Source organism: Entelurus aequoreus, linkage group LG21, assembly GCF_033978785.1.
Source record: "Entelurus aequoreus isolate RoL-2023_Sb linkage group LG21, RoL_Eaeq_v1.1, whole genome shotgun sequence".
In the NCBI taxonomy this organism is placed as follows: domain Eukaryota; kingdom Metazoa; phylum Chordata; class Actinopteri; order Syngnathiformes; family Syngnathidae; genus Entelurus; species Entelurus aequoreus.
This window is the reverse complement of record NC_084751.1, coordinates 8,780,440-8,792,034: the sequence shown is the minus strand read 5'-3', so window position 1 is coordinate 8,792,034 and position 11,595 is coordinate 8,780,440.

Below are 11,595 nucleotides of genomic sequence, written 5' to 3'. Positions count from 1 at the left end.
TATTATCAAATATCAGGACAAAATGTGTGATGTAAAATCTCCTGAGGAGAATGTGTATTGATTGATTGATTGATTGATTGATTGATTGATTGATTGATTGAGACTTTTATTAGTAGATTGCACAGTACAGTACATATTATGTACAATTGACCACTAAATGGTAACACCCCAATACCTTTTTCAACTTGTTTAAGTCCACGTTAATCAATTCATGGTACAAATATATACTATCATCATAATACATTCATGGTACAAATATATACTATCATCATAATATATTCATGGTACAAATATATACTATCATCATAATACATTCATGGTACAAATATATACTATCATTATAATACATTCATGGTACAAATATATACTATCATCATAATACATTCATGGTACAAATATATACTATCAACATAATACATTCAAGGTACAAATATATACTATCATCATAATACATTCATGGTACAAATATATACTATCATCATAATACATTCATGGTACAAATATATACTATCATTATAATACATTCATGGTACAAATATATACTATCATCATAATACATTCATGGTACAAATATATACTATCATTATAATACATTCATGGTACAAATATATACTATCATCATAATACATTCATGGTACAAATATATACTATCATTATAATACATTCATGGTACAAATATATACTATCATCATAATACATTCATGGTACAAATATATACTATCATCATAATACATTCATGGTACAAATATATACTATCAACATAATACATTCATGGTACAAATATATACTATCAGCATAATACATTCATTCATTCATTCATCAGCATATTTCAGTCATCAACAATGATATCATCTGAGAAATGGACATTGTAGATGTATTGTGTATGTATTGTGTAGATTGTGTATTGTGTAGAGTGTGTATTGTGTAGATTGTGTAGATTGTGTATGTATTGTGTAGATTGCGTTGCAAGAGTGTTTGCGCCCCCACGGACTGTAAAGAAGGAAGAACATGCAAGTAGGAGCAGTCATCTTCAACGGTAAAGAAGAACATGCAAGTAGGAGCAGTCATCTTCAACTGTAAAGAAGGAAGAACATGCAAGTAGGAGCAGTCATCTTCAACTGTAAAGAAGAACATGCAAGTAGGAGCAGTCATCTTCAACTGTAAAGAAGGAAGAACATGCAAGTAGGAGCAGTCATCTTCAACTGAAAAGAAGGAAGAACATGCAAGTAGGAGCAGTCATCTTCAACTGTAAAGAAGAACATGCAAGTAGGAGCAGTCATCTTCAACTGTAAAGAAGGAAGAACATGCAAGTAGGAGCAGTCATCTTCAACTGTAAAGAAGGAAGAACATGCAAGTAGGAGCAGTCATCTTCAACTGTAAAGAAGGAAGAACATGCAAGTAGGAGCAGTCATCTTCAACTGTAAAGAAGGAAGAACATGCAAGTAGGAGCAGTCATCTTCAACTGTAAAGAAGGAAGAACATGCAAGTAGGAGCAGTCATCTTCAACTGTAAAGAAGGAAGAACATGCAAGTAGGAGCAGTCATCTTCAACTGTAAAGAAGGAAGAACATGCAAGTAGGAGCAGTCATCTTTAACTGTAAAGAAGGAAGAACATGCAAGTAGGAGCAGTCATCTTCAACTGTAAAGAAGGAAGAACATGCAAGTAGGAGCAGTCATCTTCAACTGTAAAGAAGGAAGAACATGCAAGTAGGAGCAGTCATCTTCAACTGTAAAGAAGGAAGAACATGAAAGTAGGAGCAGTCATCTTCAACTGTAAAGAAGAACATGCAAGTAGGAGCAGTCATCTTCAACTGTAAAGAAGGAAGAACATGCAAGTAGGAGCAGTCATCTTCAACTGTAAAGAAGGAAGAACATGCAAGTAGGAGCAGTCATCTTCAACTGTAAAGAAGGAAGAACATGCAAGTAGGAGCAGTCATCTTCAACTGTAAAGAAGGAAGAACATGCAAGTAGGAGCAGTCATCTTCAACTGTAAAGAAGAACATGCAAGTAGGAGCAGTCATCTTCAACTGTAAAGAAGGAAGAACATGCAAGTAGCAGCAGTCATCTTCAACTGTAAAGAAGAACATGCAAGTAGGAGCAGTCATCTTCAACTGTAAAGAAGGAAGAACATGCAAGTAGGAACAGTCACCTTCAACTGTAAAGAAGAACATGCAAGTAGGAGCAGTCATCTTCAACTGTAAAGAAGGAAGAACATACAAGTAGGAGCAGTCATCTTCAACTGTAAAGAAGGAAGAACATGCAAGTAGGAGCAGTCATCTTCAACTGTAAAGAAGAACATGCAAGTAGGAGCAGTCATCTTCAACTGTAAAGAAGGAAGAACATGCAAGTAGGAGCAGTCATCTTCAACTGTAAAGAAGGAAGAACATGCAAGTAGGAGCAGTCATCTTCAACTGTAAAGAAGAACATGCAAGTAGGAGCAGTCATCTTCAACTGTAAAGAAGGAAGAACATGCAAGTAGCAGCAGTCATCTTCAACTGTAAAGAAGGAAGAACATGCAAGTAGCAGCAGTCATCTTCAACTGTAAAGAAGGAAGAACATGCAAGTAGGAGCAGTCATCTTCAACTGTAAAGAAGGAAGAACATGCAAGTAGGAGCAGTCATCTTCAACTGTAAAGAAGGAAGAACATGCAAGTAGGAGGAGTCATCTTCAACTGTAAAGAAGAACATGCAAGTAGGAGCAGTCATCTTCAACTGTAAAGAAGGAAGAACATGCAAGTAGGAGCAGTCATCTTCAACTGTAAAGAAGGAAGAACATGCAAGTAGGAGCAGTCATCTTCAACTATAAAGAAGGAAGAACATGCAAGTAGGAGCAGTCATCTTCAACTGTAAAGAAGAACATGCAAGTAGGAGCAGTCATCTTCAACTGTAAAGAAGGAAGAACATGCAAGTAGGAGCAGTCATCTTCAACTGTAAAGAAGGAAGAACATGCAAGTAGGAGCAGTCATCTTCAACTGTAAAGAAGAACATGCAAGTAGGAGCAGTCATCTTCAACTGTAAAGAAGGAAGAACATGCAAGTAGGAGCAGTCATCTTCAACTGTAAAGAAGGAAGAACATGCAAGTAGGAGCAGTCATCTTCAACTGTAAAGAAGAACATGCAAGTAGGAGCAGTCATCTTCAACTGTAAAGAAGAACATGCAAGTAGGAGCAGTCATCTTCAACTGTAAAGAAGGAAGAACATGCAAGTAGGAGCAGTCATCTTCAACTGTAAAGAAGAACATGCAAGTAGGAGCAGTCATCTTCAACTGTAAAGAAGAACATGCAAGTAGCAGCAGTCATCTTCAACTGTAAAGAAGGAAGAACATGCAAGTAGGAGCAGTCATCTTCAACTGTAAAGAAGGAAGAACATGCAAGTAGGAGCAGTCATCTTCAACTGTAAAGAAGGAAGAACATGCAAGTAGGAGCAGTCATCTTCAACTGTAAAGAAGGAAGAACATGCAAGTAGGAGCAGTCATCTTCAACTGTAAAGAAGGAAGAACATGCAAGTAGGAGCAGTCATCTTCAACTGTTAAGAAGGAAGAACATGCAAGTAGGAGCAGTCATCTTCAACTGTAAAGAAGGAAGAACATGCAAGTAGGAGCAGTCATCTTCAACTGTAAAGAAGGAAGAACATGCAAGTAGGAGCAGTCATCTTCAACTGTAAAGAAGGAAGAACATGCAAGTAGGAGCAGTCATCTTCAACTGTAAAGAAGAACATGCAAGTAGGAGCAGTCATCTTCAACTGTAAAGAAGGAAGAACATGCAAGTAGCAGCAGTCATCTTCAACTGTAAAGAAGGAAGAACATGCAAGTAGCAGCAGTCATCTTCAACTGTAAAGAAGGAAGAACATGCAAGTAGGAGCAGTCATCTTCAACTGTAAAGAAGGAAGAACATGCAAGTAGGAGCAGTCATCTTCAACTGTAAAGAAGGAAGAACATGCAAGTAGGAGGAGTCATCTTCAACTGTAAAGAAGAACATGCAAGTAGGAGCAGTCATCTTCAACTGTAAAGAAGGAAGAACATGCAAGTAGGAGCAGTCATCTTCAACTGTAAAGAAGGAAGAACATGCAAGTAGGAGCAGTCATCTTCAACTATAAAGAAGGAAGAACATGCAAGTAGGAGCAGTCATCTTCAACTGTAAAGAAGAACATGCAAGTAGGAGCAGTCATCTTCAACTGTAAAGAAGGAAGAACATGCAAGTAGGAGCAGTCATCTTCAACTGTAAAGAAGGAAGAACATGCAAGTAGGAGCAGTCATCTTCAACTGTAAAGAAGAACATGCAAGTAGGAGCAGTCATCTTCAACTGTAAAGAAGGAAAAACATGCAAGTAGGAGCAGTCATCTTCAACTGTAAAGAAGGAAGAACATGCAAGTAGGAGCAGTCATCTTCAACTGTAAAGAAGAACATGCAAGTAGGAGCAGTCATCTTCAACTGTAAAGAAGAACATGCAAGTAGGAGCAGTCATCTTCAACTGTAAAGAAGGAAGAACATGCAAGTAGGAGCAGTCATCTTCAACTGTAAAGAAGAACATGCAAGTAGGAGCAGTCATCTTCAACTGTAAAGAAGAACATGCAAGTAGCAGCAGTCATCTTCAACTGTAAAGAAGGAAGAACATGCAAGTAGGAGCAGTCATCTTCAACTGTAAAGAAGGAAGAACATGCAAGTAGGAGCAGTCATCTTCAACTGAAAAGAAGGAAGAACATGCAAGTAGGAGCAGTCATCTTCAACTGTAAAGAAGAACATGCAAGTAGGAGCAGTCATCTTCAACTGTAAAGAAGGAAGAACATGCAAGTAGGAGCAGTCATCTTCAACTGTAAAGAAGGAAGAACATGCAAGTAGGAGCAGTCATCTTCAACTGTAAAGAAGGAAGAACATGCAAGTAGGAGCAGTCATCTTCAACTGTAAAGAAGGAAGAACATGCAAGTAGGAGCAGTCATCTTCAACTGTAAAGAAGGAAGAACATGCAAGTAGGAGCAGTCATCTTCAACTGTAAAGAAGGAAGAACATGCAAGTAGGAGCAGTCATCTTCAACTGTAAAGAAGGAAGAACATGCAAGTAGGAGCAGTCATCTTTAACTGTAAAGAAGGAAGAACATGCAAGTAGGAGCAGTCATCTTCAACTGTAAAGAAGGAAGAACATGCAAGTAGGAGCAGTCATCTTCAACTGTAAAGAAGGAAGAACATGCAAGTAGGAGCAGTCATCTTCAACTGTAAAGAAGGAAGAACATGAAAGTAGGAGCAGTCATCTTCAACTGTAAAGAAGAACATGCAAGTAGGAGCAGTCATCTTCAACTGTAAAGAAGGAAGAACATGCAAGTAGGAGCAGTCATCTTCAACTGTAAAGAAGGAAGAACATGCAAGTAGGAGCAGTCATCTTCAACTGTAAAGAAGGAAGAACATGCAAGTAGGAGCAGTCATCTTCAACTGTAAAGAAGGAAGAACATGCAAGTAGGAGCAGTCATCTTCAACTGTAAAGAAGAACATGCAAGTAGGAGCAGTCATCTTCAACTGTAAAGAAGGAAGAACATGCAAGTAGCAGCAGTCATCTTCAACTGTAAAGAAGAACATGCAAGTAGGAGCAGTCATCTTCAACTGTAAAGAAGGAAGAACATGCAAGTAGGAACAGTCACCTTCAACTGTAAAGAAGAACATGCAAGTAGGAGCAGTCATCTTCAACTGTAAAGAAGGAAGAACATACAAGTAGGAGCAGTCATCTTCAACTGTAAAGAAGGAAGAACATGCAAGTAGGAGCAGTCATCTTCAACTGTAAAGAAGAACATGCAAGTAGGAGCAGTCATCTTCAACTGTAAAGAAGGAAGAACATGCAAGTAGGAGCAGTCATCTTCAACTGTAAAGAAGGAAGAACATGCAAGTAGGAGCAGTCATCTTCAACTGTAAAGAAGAACATGCAAGTAGGAGCAGTCATCTTCAACTGTAAAGAAGGAAGAACATGCAAGTAGCAGCAGTCATCTTCAACTGTAAAGAAGGAAGAACATGCAAGTAGCAGCAGTCATCTTCAACTGTAAAGAAGGAAGAACATGCAAGTAGGAGCAGTCATCTTCAACTGTAAAGAAGGAAGAACATGCAAGTAGGAGCAGTCATCTTCAACTGTAAAGAAGGAAGAACATGCAAGTAGGAGGAGTCATCTTCAACTGTAAAGAAGAACATGCAAGTAGGAGCAGTCATCTTCAACTGTAAAGAAGGAAGAACATGCAAGTAGGAGCAGTCATCTTCAACTGTAAAGAAGGAAGAACATGCAAGTAGGAGCAGTCATCTTCAACTATAAAGAAGGAAGAACATGCAAGTAGGAGCAGTCATCTTCAACTGTAAAGAAGAACATGCAAGTAGGAGCAGTCATCTTCAACTGTAAAGAAGGAAGAACATGCAAGTAGGAGCAGTCATCTTCAACTGTAAAGAAGGAAGAACATGCAAGTAGGAGCAGTCATCTTCAACTGTAAAGAAGAACATGCAAGTAGGAGCAGTCATCTTCAACTGTAAAGAAGGAAGAACATGCAAGTAGGAGCAGTCATCTTCAACTGTAAAGAAGGAAGAACATGCAAGTAGGAGCAGTCATCTTCAACTGTAAAGAAGAACATGCAAGTAGGAGCAGTCATCTTCAACTGTAAAGAAGAACATGCAAGTAGGAGCAGTCATCTTCAACTGTAAAGAAGGAAGAACATGCAAGTAGGAGCAGTCATCTTCAACTGTAAAGAAGAACATGCAAGTAGGAGCAGTCATCTTCAACTGTAAAGAAGAACATGCAAGTAGCAGCAGTCATCTTCAACTGTAAAGAAGGAAGAACATGCAAGTAGGAGCAGTCATCTTCAACTGTAAAGAAGGAAGAACATGCAAGTAGGAGCAGTCATCTTCAACTGTAAAGAAGGAAGAACATGCAAGTAGGAGCAGTCATCTTCAACTGTAAAGAAGGAAGAACATGCAAGTAGGAGCAGTCATCTTCAACTGTAAAGAAGGAAGAACATGCAAGTAGGAGCAGTCATCTTCAACTGTTAAGAAGGAAGAACATGCAAGTAGGAGCAGTCATCTTCAACTGTAAAGAAGGAAGAACATGCAAGTAGGAGCAGTCATCTTCAACTGTAAAGAAGGAAGAACATGCAAGTAGGAGCAGTCATCTTCAACTGTAAAGAAGGAAGAACATGCAAGTAGGAGCAGTCATCTTCAACTGTAAAGAAGAACATGCAAGTAGGAGCAGTCATCTTCAACTGTAAAGAAGGAAGAACATGCAAGTAGCAGCAGTCATCTTCAACTGTAAAGAAGGAAGAACATGCAAGTAGCAGCAGTCATCTTCAACTGTAAAGAAGGAAGAACATGCAAGTAGGAGCAGTCATCTTCAACTGTAAAGAAGGAAGAACATGCAAGTAGGAGCAGTCATCTTCAACTGTAAAGAAGGAAGAACATGCAAGTAGGAGGAGTCATCTTCAACTGTAAAGAAGAACATGCAAGTAGGAGCAGTCATCTTCAACTGTAAAGAAGGAAGAACATGCAAGTAGGAGCAGTCATCTTCAACTGTAAAGAAGGAAGAACATGCAAGTAGGAGCAGTCATCTTCAACTATAAAGAAGGAAGAACATGCAAGTAGGAGCAGTCATCTTCAACTGTAAAGAAGAACATGCAAGTAGGAGCAGTCATCTTCAACTGTAAAGAAGGAAGAACATGCAAGTAGGAGCAGTCATCTTCAACTGTAAAGAAGGAAGAACATGCAAGTAGGAGCAGTCATCTTCAACTGTAAAGAAGAACATGCAAGTAGGAGCAGTCATCTTCAACTGTAAAGAAGGAAAAACATGCAAGTAGGAGCAGTCATCTTCAACTGTAAAGAAGGAAGAACATGCAAGTAGGAGCAGTCATCTTCAACTGTAAAGAAGAACATGCAAGTAGGAGCAGTCATCTTCAACTGTAAAGAAGAACATGCAAGTAGGAGCAGTCATCTTCAACTGTAAAGAAGGAAGAACATGCAAGTAGGAGCAGTCATCTTCAACTGTAAAGAAGAACATGCAAGTAGGAGCAGTCATCTTCAACTGTAAAGAAGAACATGCAAGTAGCAGCAGTCATCTTCAACTGTAAAGAAGGAAGAACATGCAAGTAGGAGCAGTCATCTTCAACTGTAAAGAAGGAAGAACATGCAAGTAGGAGCAGTCATCTTCAACTGTAAAGAAGGAAGAACATGCAAGTAGGAGCAGTCATCTTCAACTGTAAAGAAGGAAGAACATGCAAGTAGGAGCAGTCATCTTCAACTGTAAAGAAGGAAGAACATGCAAGTAGGAGCAGTCATCTTCAACTGTTAAGAAGGAAGAACATGCAAGTAGGAGCAGTCATCTTCAACTGTAAAGAAGGAAGAACATGCAAGTAGGAGCAGTCATCTTCAACTGTAAAGAAGGAAGAACATGCAAGTAGGAGCAGTCATCTTCAACTGTAAAGAAGAACATGCAAGTAGGAGCAGTCATCTTCAACTGTAAAGAAGGAAGAACATGCAAGTAGGAGCAGTCATCTTCAACTGTAAAGAAGGAAGAACATGCAAGTAGGAGCAGTCATCTTCAACTGTAAAGAAGAACATGCAAGTAGGAGCAGTCATCTTCAACTGTAAAGAAGGAAGAACATGCAAGTAGCAGCAGTCATCTTCAACTGTAAAGAAGAACATGCAAGTAGGAGCAGTCATCTTCAACTGTAAAGAAGGAAGAACATGTAAGTAGGAGCAGTCACCTTCAACTGTAAAGAAGAACATGCAAGTAGGAGCAGTCATCTTCAACTGTAAAGAAGGAAGAACATGCAAGTAGGAGCAGTCATCTTCACCTGTAAAGAAGAACATGCAAGTAGGAGCAGTCATCTTCACCTGTAAAGAAGAACATGCAAGTAGGAGCAGTCATCTTCAACTGTAAAGAAGGAAGAACATGCAAGTAGGAGCAGTCATCTTCAACTGTAAAGAAGGAAGAACATGCAAGTAGGAGCAGTCATCTTCAACTGTAAAGAAGGAAGAACATGCAAGTAGGAGCAGTCATCTTCAACTGTAAAGAAGAACATGCAAGTAGGAGCAGTCATCTTCAACTGTAAAGAAGGAAGAACATGCAAGTAGGAGCAGTCATCTTCAACTGTAAAGAAGGAAGAACATGCAAGTAGGAGCAGTCATCTTCAACTGTAAAGAAGGAAGAACATGCAAGTAGGAGCAGTCATCTTCAACTGTAAAGAAGAACATGCAAGTAGGAGCAGTCATCTTCAACTGTAAAGAAGAACATGCAAGTAGGAGCAGTCATCTTCAACTGTAAAGAAGGAAGAACATGCAAGTAGCAGCAGTCATCTTCAACTGTAAAGAAGGAAGAACATGCAAGTAGCAGCAGTCATCTTCAACTGTAAAGAAGGAAGAACATGCAAGTAGGAGCAGTCATCTTCAACTGTAAAGAAGGAAGAACATGCAAGTAGGAGCAGTCATCTTCAACTGTAAAGAAGGAAGAACATGCAAGTAGGAGGAGTCATCTTCAACTGTAAAGAAGAACATGCAAGTAGGAGCAGTCATCTTCAACTGTAAAGAAGGAAGAACATGCAAGTAGGAGCAGTCATCTTCAACTGTAAAGAAGGAAGAACATGCAAGTAGGAGCAGTCATCTTCAACTGTAAAGAAGAACATGCAAGTAGGAGCAGTCATCTTCAACTGTAAAGAAGAACATGCAAGTAGGAGCAGTCATCTTCAACTGTAAAGAAGGAAGAACATGCAAGTAGGAGCAGTCATCTTCAACTGTAAAGAAGAACATGCAAGTAGGAGGAGTCATCTTCAACTGTAAAGAAGAACATGCAAGTAGGAGGAGTCATCTTCAACTCCTCCAAACATTATTTCTTCTTTGTTAGCTTTATTTATTCTTCATTTGTGCAGAAGTGCAGGCAAGTCTTTATTGTCTCAAAACATTCACATACTTACTGTATATACAGTATATGCTTTTATACACCAAATACATCTATTTCTTCTTCTTCTTCTTCTTCTTCTTCTTTTCTTCCTCTTCTTCCTCTTCCTTCTTCTTTTTCTTCTTTTCTTCCTCTTCTTCTTCTTCTCCTTTTCCTTCTTCTTTGTCTTCTCCTTCTTCTTTTCTTCTTCTTCTTTTCTCCTTCTTCTTTTCTTCTTCTCCTTCTTCTTCTTTTGTTGTTCTTCTTATTTTCTTTATCTTTTTCTTCTTCTCCTTCTTTTCTTCTTTTTTCTACTTCTCCTCCTTCTTCTTCTACCTGTTCTTCTTCTCCTTTTCTTCTTCTTTTGTTCTTCTTCTTCTCCTTCTTTTGTTGTTCTTATTTTCTTTATCTTTTTCTTCTTCTCCTTCTTCTTTTCTCCTTCTTCTTTTCTTCTTCTTTTCTCCTTCTTCTTTTCTTCTCCTTTTCTTCTTCTTCTTTTGTTCTTCTTCTTTTCTTCTTCTTCTTTTGTTGTTCTTCTTATTTTCTTTATCTTTTTCTTCTTCTCCTTATTTTCTTCTTCTTTTTTCTACTTCTCCTCCTTCTTCTTCTACCTGTTCTTCTTCTTCTTTTGTTGTTCTTCTTATTTTCTTTATCTTTTTCTTCTTCTCCTTCTTTTCTTCTTTTTTCTACTTCTCCTCCTTCTTCTTCTACCTGTTCTTCTTCTCCTTTTCTTCTTCTTCTTTTTTTCTTCTTCTTCTTTTGTTGTTCTTATTTTCTTTATCTTTTTCTTCTTCTCCTTCTTCTTTTCTCCTTCTTCTTCTCCTTTTCTTCTTCTTTTGTTCTTCTTCTTTTGTTCTTCTCCTTCTTTTCTTCTTCTCCTTCTTCTTTTGTTGTTCTTCTTATTTTCTTTATCTTTTTCTTCTTCTCCTTATTTTCTTCTTCTTTTTTCTACTTCTCCTCCTTCTTCTTCTACCTGTTCTTCTTCTTCTTTTGTTGTTTTTCTTATTTTCTTTATCTTTTTCTTCTTCTCCTTCTTTTCTTCTTCTTTTTTCTACTTCTCCTCCTTCTTCTTCTACCTGTTCTTCTTCTCCTTTTCTTCTCCCTCTTTTCTTCTTCATCTTTTCTTCTTCTTCAGATTTTGGCAAGCTCTACCTTCCACATTTTTCATCCAAATCAAAGTGTTCCAACGTCAAACTGTTCAGCCTATTCAGGAATTGTGTGTTTTTCCCTCGACAAATTTCCCAAAATTCCAGGTTTTCTGGGACATTCTTCCCATTCAAAATGAATTGGCCATTTTTCAAACTTCCACCATTCCCACCTTTTTCAACCGATTCAAACCATTCCACCTTCAACACATTCCACTCATCCTAAACATTCAAACTATCATTTTTCCACGTTCAACAAATTTCCAGGAATTCCTGGAGTTTTCTTTAACCCTATTTCCAACTCATTTCTTTTGACAACTCCTTTTCCCTTTTTCATCCCATTTCAACCGTTCCACTGTCAGAACATTCCTCTCAGTCAGGACAAAATCGACGTTGGTTTAAGAACTAGAAAAATTCCCCGTTTTCCCGAAATTCCATAATACAATTTCTCAATTAAAAAAACTGTTACTACTTCAACATTTCTTGCCCGATTTAAACGATTCCAACACCAACCAATTCAGCTCCTAATCATTCGGTACAATAACGTTGGCATGAAATGAAATACATTATTTA